The sequence below is a fragment of the Castor canadensis genome, chromosome X, assembly GCF_047511655.1.
Source record: "Castor canadensis chromosome X, mCasCan1.hap1v2, whole genome shotgun sequence".
Taxonomy (NCBI): Eukaryota; Metazoa; Chordata; class Mammalia; order Rodentia; family Castoridae; genus Castor; species Castor canadensis.
The window spans coordinates 78,070,210-78,083,905 of NC_133405.1; positions in this window are offsets into that span (position 1 = coordinate 78,070,210).

The window sequence follows — 13,696 nt, forward strand, 5'->3', positions numbered from 1 at the left end:
GTTATATATATTGTTTTTCATAGATCAAAATGTCATTATATAGCACCTCACACACATTCATACACATACACATACATACACAAACACATAAATAACAACATAAGAAAGAAATATGAGATTTCAGTCTTCATTTCTATAACTGCTTATGTGCTATCAGCCAGTATTTGTAACTTTCTTCCACTACACATTCTGCATTCACTTTGCCTTCAACAAGCACCTCAACTGGTTATGCTTATTTACCCAGTGGGCTTGTTAACAGCAAAAGGTGTTTCCAGAAAATCTTGGTTCTTGGGCTCTGGCATGGAAGAATCCAAGCAGAACATGTGGGTGTAGGTGGGGTTTATTAAATGTTAGGGAAAGGGAAATACAAAGGGGAGCATGGTGGGAGCAGGTGGAGTCTGCCAGCAGAGAGAGAGATCTTCTCTGGTTAGGCATTTTAAAATTTACGCTAATATATAGGATGGGAAGAACTAGGTGAATTCCATCCAAAAATCAATGAGGGGGAGGACCATGGGTGGTTCCTGGCCAGGTGATGGGTCCCTGGGCAGCCTACATATGAAGCCTGAACTTTCCCTAGCTCTAGCCTACCTCAAATTCCCCCTGAGAGGCAATATTCCAAAAATTTTTTTTTCTGGGACTGCTGAAGTGGGGGCAGTCCATCTTCAGTATCTGTTTCAAGCTGACAAAGGGCAGCAGACCCTACCTACAAAGGGAAATTGTCTCTCCTATTTCTTTCACTTGGGCTCATTTGGACACAAGGTGTCTGAACTATTGTTGAATACAGTTACGGTTCCTCATGGAGATCTGGGTTGCTCATGGAGATCTTATTTGTCTGTAGCGATCAATTGTCCTGTTATCTTGTGATTTGGGTCCTAAAAATGCTTTTATTCTGGAAGAAATAAATCTGGTTTAACAGGGATGACCCGAACATGAACATTGATAGGAGCATCAGAAGGGGCCCTGCCAGGTGTAGCAGAAAGGATAGAGAACCTGTTTATTTTGAAAAGTGACAATCTTATGGTTACTTTACCTATAGGTATTTATACCTATAGCTATTTTTAACTCTTATATGGCCCTCTATTTTAAACTGCCACTATAGTGATCAGTTAAGGGCTGTTTGGAATAGTAGCTACATTAGGGGACAGGTGTACCAGGGGGTAGGAGTCAGTCTAATTAGAGAGTAACATCAATGAGTCAATTTTTTTTTCTTTTTGTGGTACTGGGGTTTGAACTCAGAGCTTACACCTTGAGCCACTCCACCAGTCTGTTTTTGTGATGGGTTCTTTTCGAGATAGGGTCTCGCAAACTATTTCCCAGGCTGGCTTCAAACCGTGATCCTCCTGACCTCTGCCTCCTGAGTAACTAGGATTACAGGTGTGAGCCACCAGCACCCAGCTAGTCAGTTCTGTACAGAAATAAGTCTTACAGTGTTCTTAAGCAAAAGTTAGATACCACTGAGAGTTATATTGCCTTTACTTAAACAGAAGGCCTTGGCCAAAGACATGAGTTTGCCTTTTGCCAGAAGCCTAGAAGGCTTAAATGTTAGAGCCCATTCATAAGAGCTCCTTTTTAAAAATCTCTCTGCTTTGGTTACTTTTAGAGGTTGGCATAATTGACTCCATCTAGATCTGGAGAAGTCCCCTCATTTGTGTGGTCCTTTTAAACTGTCTTGGGTGGCTGAATGCCACTTGTTCCTCTAAGAAGTTGGGGGACGCCGACTGCTCAGAGTTGTGTAACTAGTTAGCATGCCAGAGTCTCGTTCGTTATTGGAATTAACCAGACAAATCGCTCTACCAAGCCTTTACCCCTGAAAGGTCTGGGGCATTACCAGTCCTATCTGGATTGGGTTGTTGTATTATTCATTGACCTCAATTACAGGAATGGAAACACTAAGAGATGTCCTAAGAGGTGTGTATTTGAGACATACTCTTCAAACTTATATTATGGAGTAGTAGGCCAATTTCCCATTGGTAATCAGTCTGCACTTAACTGTCTATTGATACAGACTCTTAAAGTATTAACTTCAAGTCCAATGGGATCATTCTAGTGTCTCCTGGTGGAAGCATTTCTCCCCCTGAAACTAAACTTCTGGGCCAGCAGAAGTTGCAGGAACAGGAGGTAAAAATTTTTCTAGTGGGTCACTAAGGGTAAATTGTAAGTGGTGCTACTTCCATTTTCACTCCTTGATTCCTAGTGCCATGAATCCCAGCTACAGAAGAAACAACATCATATTTTGGATGCTGACTCAGCACATACAGTCTTCTAGAGAAACTTGCTCCATCCTTGACTTAGCTGATGCTATAATCGAGTCTTCAGAAAGACACTCTACCATTCTCTCAAGCAGCTGCTTCAGGATAGAGGAGAACAAGGTAACACCAATTAATTCCATAAGCATGGGTCCATTGCTGCAATTCTTTGCTATTAAGTGAGTTCCTTTTACCAAAAACAGTGCTGTATAGAATAGCATGATGGTGGATAAAGTTCTGTTAGTCCATGGATGGCAATTTTGGAAGAAGCACTGCATTCAAGGAAGGTAAGTGCAGGTCTGAGTCTAATACAACAAACACAAAACACTTTCCATCCCATAATGGAAGCAGCTAAATATAATAAATAAATATAATAAACCTGCCTTACAGATATGAGCAATCACTGAACTTTTCAAGATGTCAGGGCTCGCAAATTTATTTTTCACAGTATTGGTAAAAGGTATGTCTTCTGGACCTTCACAGTGTGACAAATCTACTCTAAAATTCCAATCTCCTTGAGCTTCAAAATGTTGGAATTGATAACCCTCTGGTGCCAAAAACAAACACACAGGAGGCAGAAAATCTTGACAAGGCAATTTTCTCTTGATCAAGAGGGTGCAAGCATGTGCTCACTCAGCTAAGCAAACACACAAGCACAAAATGGCTGATGGTGGCTCCTCCTTATATCCCTGATGCAGTTGTACCTGCCCCTCACCTGGGATTTGCCCAGGTCAAATGTTCACAATCTTTCCTGATTGGCTAAAAGGCTTGGGGGATGGGTTAGGGCATGCAGTTTGGCAGGCAATGGAGTTGTACAGGAATCTGGAAGAAGAAGCAAGGACCCTTTAAACATACAAGTCACCTAAGATGGTGACCTGAGGAATTTTTAAGTAATCTAAGAGGGTAACAAATACTTTGATAGAGAAGATCACTTTTCTTACAAAAGCATTTCCAATCCACTCCTACAGACTGCCTTTTTGTTTGTATTTTCAGCCAACATATCAAATAAAATGTTAGTCCTTTCTAACTCCCCAAAATGCAACATAAAATACAGATTCTGTGTTTATGCACATTGTACCATTATCTCACACACTTAGCATCTATTCTCACAAATGCTTCCTGAATTTCTGTCTATACAAATTAATTCTTTTTTTTTTTTTGCTGGACTGGGGTTTCAACTCAAGGCTTCATACTTGCTAGGCAGGTGCTCTTGCCTCAAGTCCTCAATAGTTCTTTTGAATGTTAGTGCACTTTCTCATTGGTCACACTTGTCCCTGACCTTTAGAGTCCTGCTGGAATGTGAGTTTACTTATAGGTCTAGAAGCAAAGATGGTGAGGTGGGGATTCTGGAGACAATGACCAGTAATGACCTGAGGTCATTACAATTCCTCAGGAAATGCAAATTTAATTCTCTCAGATGGAAGTAGAAAGACTTTTAGCACTGGAGGTGGGGGATAGGAACCTCTTCTACTGACAAAGAAGACTCATCAGAATTTAAGGGCACACTTTTCTCACCTCATCAAGTTCTTCCCAAACACATTTTCATTCCATCTCACAAGTATTCTTTCCCTGTCAATGCACTAGTAGATTCCCTCTGAGGCTGGGAGTTCAATTTGCATTGCAATACAGCCAGTCACAGTATGTGATTCTGTTTGACTTTTAGCAATCTCAGCCCTGAATATATAGATGATGAAGGTCTCCTTCAGGAAATACATATAACTTTGGATGAGAATTTGAATCTCTAACCTCATGTTTTTCTTATATCACTTTGTCCAGCAACATTAGGAGCTATCAGATAACCTCATTTTTTATATATATTTCCAAAATGCTCAAAAGTATCATGCACAGTCACCCAGCTCCTTGCTTCTTATAAGTGGTTGGTTAATAGTCAATGCAGATACTTTGTAGATAGCTTTCTACCTAGATCAAGCCATGGACTCTCAGTGCTCTAGATATGGCCTGGGGCCTTTAGGAGGTAATTAAGTCATATGGTTAGAATTTTAATGAATGGGATTAGTGCCCTTATAAGAGAAGCTCTAGAGTGACTCTTTGCTCCTTTTCCAATATTATGATACAGCAAAAAGATAGCCATCTATGAACTTGCACTGCGCCCTTGTTAGACACTGACTCTACAGGCTCCTTGATCTGAGACTTCTCAACATCCCAGAACTGTGAGAAATAAATTTTTCTTGTTTATAAACTACTCAGTGTGTCATTCTTATTTTCACTCTAGAGAAGACTTGCTTTTAGTCTATTGAAAGTGTTAGAAAAAAGTTAAATGTTAGACATTAAAAGCAAGAAGAGTGTGGGGTGAGATCTTCTGGGCACTGAATGAAAATAACTTCAACCCCAGGATACTCTACCCAGCAAAACTATCATTCAAAATAGATGGAGCAATAAAAGTCTTCCATGATAAGCAGAAACTAAAACAATATGTGACCACAAAGCCACCACTACAAAAGATTCTGCACACAGAAAGTGAAACCCAATGTAACCATGAAAAGACGGGCAGCACCAAACCACAGGAAAAGAAAAAGCAAGACAGTAGAGAGTAACCCCAACTTACGTACACACAATCAAACCTTCAAACAACTAAGACAACTAAATGACAGGAATCACCACATACCTATCAGTACTAACACTTAATGGTAACGGACTTAATTCATCCAACAAAAGGCACCGCTTGACGAAATGGATTAAAAAGGAAGATCCAACAATTTGTTGCTTACAGGAGACCCATCTTACCGACAGAAATAAGCATAGGCTTAGGATGAAAGGCTGGAAGAAGACTTACCAAGCCAATGGCCTCCGAAAACAGGCAGGAGTTGCAATACTTATCTCTGACAAAGTAGACTTCAAACCTACATTGATCAAACGAGATAAAGAAGGACATTCCATACTAATAAAAGGGGAAATAGACCAAAAGGAAATAATAATTGTCAATCTGTATGCACCCAATGTCAACGCACCCAATTTCATCAAACATACCCTGAAAGACCTAAAAGCATATATAAACGCCAACACAGTGGTGTGGGAGACTTTAACACCCCATTATCATCAATAGATAGGTCATCCAAACAAAAAATCAATAAAGAAATCCAACATCTAAAATATGCAATAGATCAAATGGACCTAGTTGATGTCTACAGAACATTTCATCAAACTTCTACACAATATACATTCTTCTCAGCAGCCCATGGAACCTTCTCCAAAATAGATCATATCCTAGGGCACAAAACAAGTCTCAGCAAATATAAGAAAATAGAAATTATACCGTGCATACTATCTGATCACAATGCAGTAAAAGTAGAACTCAACAACAAAAGTAAAGACAAAAAACATGCAAACAGCTGGAAACTAAATAACTCATTACTTAATGAAGAATGGATCATCGATACAATAAAAGAGGAAATTAAAAAGTTCCTGGAAGTCAAGGAAAATGAAAACACAACCTACCGGAACCTATGGGACACAGCTAAGGCAGTCCTGAGAGGAAAGTTTATAGCCATGAGTGCATATATTAAAAAGACTGAAAGATCCCAAATCAATGACCTAATGATACATATCAAACTCCTAGAAAAACAAGAACAAGCAAATCCCAAAACAAAAAGAAGGAGAGAAATAATAAAAATAAGAGCTGAAATCAACGAAATAGAAACCAAAAAAACCATACAAAGAATTAATGAAACAAAAAGTTGATTCTTTGAAAAAATAAACAAGATCGACAGAAGAAAAGGAGACTGAAACCTCTACAGACCAGACCATGCTTTATTTCACAGTGGTGAGGGGCATCCTCCACTCCCGACAGATTGAGATGCAAGCCATACCAGGTTATAGGGATAAGGAGCTTTTATAGGGTAGGCAGCCAGGGAGCAATAAAGGGAAGTGTCCCTGTGATTTCAGACAGCTGTGCCTTGCAAGCAGTAAGGAAGTGATAAGGGGAAGTGTCCTTGTGGTCTCAGACAGCTGTGCCTTTCTTTACATCAGAGGTTACTTAGGCAGCATGGGGGTCTCTGCTTGGGACTTCTGGGACTCTGGAGAGTTAACCCTTTCTTTCAGTCCCTGAAGGGATATAAAGAAAGGGGGTGCTGTGGTCTCATCTGGCTAATTCCTGCTGAGAAGGGGTAGCCTGGTGGGCCTGGGGTAAATAGCTTGTAATAGCAGTAGGGTCCTGAACTGGTCTTGTGTTGTGGCATTTTCTTGAAGAAACCAGTCAGCAAAGAGATGTAGGGTTGTTTATCTTAAGTGTTAGCCCGGGTGGAGGGTTCTTGTGTCAGCAAAATACACGAGGAACTGGAATTTTATTTTTTGTACCCGATGAAATATAAACTTAGTGCATTTATTATGCAAGGCCTGAATAGGAGTAAGAGGAGGAGCATAAAAAGGGGGCTGGCCAAAGGTAATGCCCACGGATCCCAGCTCCATATGTTGTTCTAGAAGGACCATGAATTGGCTAGCTCTTGTCTCCTTTTTCTAATGTACTCTTGTAACTCCCAGGCCATGTTCCTGACCACCCTAGATTTGTTAGTATAAAAGTAACATTCTTATTTTAGGAAAAGGCATGTTCCACCCTTTTCAGCAGTTAACAAGTCCAGTGCATGTTTGTTTTTGAGTACCACGGAGGCGAGTGAATCCATCTCATCCTGTAGGGCCACTATGGACTGTGAGACCTGTTTGAGGTCATTGTTAAATTCTGTTGACAATTTTGGTGGGTATAGATCAATGAGAAGATGCCTCCAATGCCTATACCTATTCTAGCTGTGATCCCCATGGCTACTTGCAAGGGAATAATTTGGATAGTTCTCTTTGATTGCATGTAGGCTGCTAAGGGAATAGGGAGAGGTTGGTCATTAGCGACAACATTGACTTGTGGAGTCAGGAAGGCCAGAGTGAGAGAGCCTCGGAACTGATGGGTTGGAAAGATCAGAGATCTGAGGTTAGAGTTGGGATGGATTTTCTTGCATATGGAGCAGCCTTGGGCTAGGTGTTGTAGGTGTCCTGACAGGTGAGATGTATATGAGTTTTAAGGAAGTTAGTTAGTGATTGTAGATTAGGGTGAAACAATTAGAGTGAATAAACAGGTAGAAGGGTTTGGAGGGTTGGGTAAATGGAAAGATGAGGCTCGGCTAAGTGATTTTTTGAGAGTAATTAGACTGGGGGCTAGGGAAAAGTACCAGGAAGGTCACTAAGGGATACCATTGCCAGGCAACCAAGAAAGATAAGATGTGGTTAGGTCACTGTCTGCTCAACTGTCCTTGGCACCCATCCGGAGATAAAGGTTAACAACTGTCCCTTTGGAGATAAAGGTTAACAACTGTCCCTTTGTCAGTTTTTGGGGTTGGGTGGGGAGTTTCTAGTAAGCTACCTGCAAGGGGGGAGGGGGTCTGCTCCTAACATGGCTGTCCTCACTGTTAACCCCAATATTCCTGCCTTTTGATAGATAGATAGATAAGAAAAAGGATAATGAAATTTCATTTAGCTACTTTTTGCTGAGGTGGGGTGTTGAGATTTCTTAAGGAGAGGGGTTATCAGCAGCGTCTTCTTGCTATAGCAGGCCTGTTGGAGGAACAGGATTGAGTTGATCTGGGTAACGTCCTGGATGAAAGCCTGGAGCCTATAGCCCAGCATTTGTCTTCTGTCAGAGGTGCCTGCAAGGGTTTGGATGTTTAGTAGCCCTGCGTAAGATCACTTCTGTAAAACCTTTTGTCTTTAGTAAATTTTGTGAGGTCTGGCACAGATGAGTCCATCTAGATTGTGACAAGAGGGGAAACTCTTGTCTTCAAACTGTCTCTGTAGAGTCTCCTCTGAAGATTTTGTCAATTAACCATTTTGGTTAATGAAAATTCCTTGGTACCAGAATAGCTTTTCCAATGTTCTTGACATTGGAGGGGAAGAACCAGGCAGGTCAGGTGAGAATCAGTGCCAATTAAGGCCCATTTGGCCAAATTATAAGCAACAACAGAGGTTTAGAAGGAGTGGGCTTACCTGGCATCCATTTTTAGTTCTGTCTGGGCTACAGATATCTTGACAACTTAAAAATGCTGCAGAATGTCAACAGACAATAGTTAAAAGTTTTCCAGAAGCCAACAAAAGCAAATATTTAGAATCCTGACTCAATTGAAAAATAGGTACTTATTAGAATCATTTTTGGGAGTTTGATTGTAAATGCTCCAGAGAAGAACCCAGACTGCTAATGGTAACACTTAGAATAGTCAGGGTTAAAATACTGAAAAGTAGTTTAGGAATTATCAGAATATCTACTATTTTTATTGTAGAGAACATTTTGACTGAAAGTATTAAAGAGGCAACACTAAATGCTCCTTGTTACAATTAGAATCACATGGACATAACATGGCTGCTTGGTGAAGTTTTTTTTTTTTTTGGAGTGAAATTTATAATTTTGGCTAGTAAGATAATAGATATGTAGCACTGATAAAAGTCAAAACTTTAGATCTCTTACAAGTTAGGGGGAAAGTGCCTGTAATTTTAATGTACAAGTACATTTTATATATACATTACCACTTATTTGGTTAAGATAAATATAGGCCAGATTTTAAGTAGCTGGATTGCCCAAATGGCAGGTTGTTTTTGAATGTTACTGATTACAAACAGCAGAACTGTCAAAAGTTTTATTAACCATTTTATATGTCAAAGGTTTAGATGGAATGCTTTTGGATAAAGGAGAGCTTTAGCTGGTCATTTTACATATATTAAGCTGACACACTTTTAACTCTGCAAATGTTTGTACAATATTTAGACAAAGTCTAGACATATAGCTCTACATACTTTTAGTCACAAATCTATAGTGTACCAACTGTGCCAGAGTTACCCAAAACAACGTTGTTTAATCACACAAATATAAGAAAAAGTCATTTAAGAGAATTTTACATGAACAAATACCTAAGTGAACTCTGACTTAGTTAAGGTTTAGTTTTTTAGGTATTTAAAAGTTTGATAAGATCAAGAGAAAACATAAGTAATTATATTGATAAAATCTTTTTTATGACAGTTTTTTACAGATCTTACTTAGAGCAGAACAATGTTAAGATAGCCTTGTTATTTTATAGACATAGCGAGCGAATCAGGTTCTAGTTTAACATGACCCTACAAAATCTTTTAGGTAACTCTTATATTATAGTCAACTTTAACTTTATCATACACCAAAGCTTTTATTTTACATTTTTAAGACTTGCTTACAACCTTTTATATAACATTTTGAACCTTTTGATGGCTTGTCCTTACCCCTCTTTTTCATTTTTGGAACAATTTTTAGGACAAATTTTTATAAAATCCTTTTTATTTAACAGTACTTTTTACTTCCTTTAACTTAAAAAAAAAATGTTCCTAATACCATTTTATATCCTTTATGGACCCATGAAGAAAGGCAATCTTAAACCATTATTTACACAATAAGTAACTTATAAAGACACCATTTGTTAATAGATCTAATTATAAAAGAATTGAATATAAATTATAGTTACACAGGATGAAACAGATTAAGGTTGCTGTCCATAAAATTATGCCTATTGGGCCTGATTGGCATAAAACGTTAAAAAAAAAAACTGATTTGTCTTAAAAGTAGCAGCAGAAGAGGTGAGGGAGAGAAAAGAACAGAAGTCTTATTTTTTTACACTGACTCTATAATAAGAATCATCCTAAAGATGTTTAAACACAGGTATATGTAAAAAGTTTTAAATTAGGCATACAATAAATGTCAATTTAAATGCACATAGATTCAAGAGCTCAAGAATGCATAAAAATTAACTGAGTGGCCATAATACATTGATCAGTTATTTAAAAAATTTTTAAGAGAGAATTGAAGTGTGTCCAATTTTGTTCTTTTGGACTCATTTAGGGAGGCTTGATAGCTGAAGTAAGAGTCAATTTTAGGAAAGTGTTTAAGTCAGTCTCAATTTTTAATAAGACTGTTGTCATAGCTATTAGATTTTTGTCTCTAATAAGTTAATCATACAATAGACATACACAAAGTTTACATAATGACGCATAAAACAATTACATTAATTTTAAGTGTACTCTTAGTACTCTTATTGTACAATTTTAAGTGTACTCTTATTGAAGGCTTTAGATTTACCTCTAGAGGGTTTTTTTTTTAAATCTCTAATAATAGTTTACCATGGGCTACAGTAGCTTTGTTATTAGCCAAATCTTTAGTAAATTGAGGGAGCCTAGTCTTGTTATCCCATATCCTCATCTGGACAAAGGATATGGGATGCACGAGGGGGTGTACAAGTTTATTCTCTTATTTTATATTAAAAATTTGTTTTTAAATTAGAATTTGTATGATAGGCTGGGAAAAGGGCAGACTGTTGTGGTAAAAAGAATTACATCTCCATTGAAAACTGATAGTAAGCATGGGAAAAGGTAGGATGAATTAGCCACTCAAAACTCAATTTTAGGTAAGGAGCCTAATGAAAAAAATCTAAATGCCTTGTTGAATCCATAGCAGAACTCAGGAAGGCTGTCCTTTTGCCTTTTAGTCAATGTCATAACCTAGAAAACTGAAATTTTAATTTTAAATACAGGGGGCATTTTAGACAAAGAATTGAATTTTGTCTTTGGTCCCTTTAGCCTGTGTACACATGAGGCTGAGGGCATGGGTCCATAGTTCTCACTGCATTCTGCCTTGGCCAGGAGAGCAAACAGGCCAGCCTGCAGTGACCTGGATATAACGGTCCACCTCCTGGATTTAACATGTCTGCAATGGAAACCCACCCATCTCAAAAGCAAGACTAAAAGGAGAAAACTGTTAAGGCAGATTTAGAGGCTTAGCATTAGGTAGGAAAAAAATCCAGGAGGTTGAGACAGAAAAGTATCTCAAATCTTCAGCCATATATCATTTAGATTTTTAATTGATTTTATGTTTGTAGTCCTGGGATAGTGTGAGTCACTCTGGAGGCTAAGAAAATTGACAATGTAATTTAAGTAGGACTTTTCTCTCTCTCTCTTTTTTGTTCCTTGTCTATCTCTGTCCCTGTTGTCCTCACTTGGATGGCCAGTCCAGAAGAGGAGACAGGAGCAGGCTATGGAGTAGGAGGGGTGAAAGAAACCTCCATGATGGCTGAGACAGATTCAGAGAGAAGAATTTTAAAGCTAAAGCTTATATTTATATATATATATAGTAAGATGAAGGAAGAGGAAAGGATTACAGAGTTGGGTACAGGCAGAGGAGGAGGGGTTTTTAGTAGAAGGCAGAGGAACCCCAGGGGGATTTTTGTTTAGGAGAATATGATGAGGTGAACAAGACTGACAGATGGAGAGTCTATAGGGGAGATAAACAAAGGCCTAGACATAGGGGTACCTCAGACCATTTGCCGTTTTGTTGAAGAAATGAGTTCATGTCCTGGAGAATGGTGGGGTCGAAAGTGCCATATTCGAGCCAATGATTACTATTGTATAGTTGGTATTGAGGCCAAATTTGGACACAAAGGCGTGTGAGTTTTTTGGGTTTGAGGTCCGGTGTTAAACCGAAGGCCCCAAGGTTTTTTAGAAGGCAAAAAAGAAGACCATCCGTAGGGATAGATTGATTTGACCCCATGTTGAGAAGGAGAACAGGGAGAGGAGAGGGCCTGTGGACTGGCAAGAGGGCAGACCCGGTTGCCTTGTCTGGGCCGGACAAGGGGTCCTTGGTCGAGTGAGCGACCTCGGCTTTGGGCTATCCAAGGGGTCCACGGGACCCGGAGGGAAAGAGTTTCCAAAAAGAAGCATTGTTCTTGGGGGCGGCTCCAAGAGCAAAGCGAAATCCTTACCCTGTGTCTCCCATAATTAGTGGCCGGTGTTGACCGCAGAGAAACAAATGGCAAAGGTTGCTGGCCTGGAGGTCTCACCTGTCCTATTTGGGAGAGAAAGAGAGAGAGAGTGAGAGGCAGACAATAGCAGTGGGTTACTTGGTCAATCCAATATGGCCTCCGTTGGGAGGTCTTTCCCGCTCATGTGACAGAGATTCACCGTGCAGTGTTGAGGGTTAAGGGTTAAGGGAACAAGAGCAAGCAAGAGAAAGGAAAGAAGACAATAGAGAGAGACACAGAGCGCTGGAGGAGGGAGGAAAGGAGGACCTAGGCTAATGAACCGGGAGCCCTCCTCCTGGGTTTTGGCACCAAATGTTAGAAAAAAGCGAAATGTTAGAAAAGAGGACACAGAGAAGAAAAGGAGACTGAGACCTCTACAGAAAAGACCACACTTTATTTTGCAGTGGTGAGGGGTGTCCTGCACTCTCGACAGGCAGAGATGTAAGCCGTGCGGGGGTCTAGGGGCGAGGAGCTTTTATGGGGTAGGCAGCCAGGGAGCAATAAAGGGTAGTGTCCTTGTGATTTCAGACAGCTGTGCCTTCCAAGCAGTCAGGAAGCCATAAGTGGAAGTGTTCCTGTGGTCTCAGACAGCTGTGCCTTTCTAACGTCATTTTAACCTTTAACTGTCAGGTTACTTAGGCAGCATGGGGGTCTCTGCTTGGGACTTTTGGGACCCTGGAGAGTTAACCGTTTAGAAAGTGTATTCCTTTCCTAATAAGCTTCACTATCATATTCACTATATGAAAAAAAACAAAAACAACTCAGTGTATGGTATTCTGTTATAGCAACCAAAACAGACGAAGACACTTTACTACTGGAAATAGAGTCATTAGCATCTTTAAATATAATCATATTAGTCAATTCCAGAAATCCTAGAAACAATTCAGAAAACTCATCCTTAACATTCTGTTTCTCTAGATTCATTCTTGGAACCAGAATCTGCTTTTGTCAGGGTATGTCCAATAGAAGACAGGTAGATAGATAGATAGATAGATAGACAGATTGATAGAAAGTCATAGATAAAAGAGATTTATTTAGTTGGCTCCTGGGATTATGGAGGCTGAGAAGTCTCACTATCATCTCTTGTCTGTAAGCTACAGAAATATGAAAGCTAATTACAAAGTTCAAGTTCTAAGGCCTGAGAACCAGTGTAGCCAATGGTGATTCTCAATACCAGTACAAAGAACACTGATGTCCCTTCCTTCTGAAGCAGTCAGAGAGAACAAATTCATTCTTCTTCCACATTTTTGTTGTGTTCAGGCTCTCAAAATGAGGCAGGCTAGAAGTAGGAAAAGTTTGGGGCTCATGTAGGTTGCCTGGGGATGGGCCAGATCACCCTCACCTGGCTGAGAACTGCCCATGCCCCTTCCCACTCATTCATTTTGGGTGGGAACCTCCTGGGCCTGCCTTCCCATGGGGTAGGGTAGGTTTTAAAGGCAGTCTCTTGGCCGGCTGACTCCACCTGCACTCATCATGCCCTCTTTTCCTGCTTCCCTTTCCTCACCTGGCAGGACAGGTGACCCCTTCTCTCAGTAAAGCTACCCTACCTCACCCCATCCACATGCTCTGCTTGGATTTTTCCATTTGGAACACAAAAACCAGGATCTTCTGATCACAGACTGCATAGAGCACCATTAACAAAAA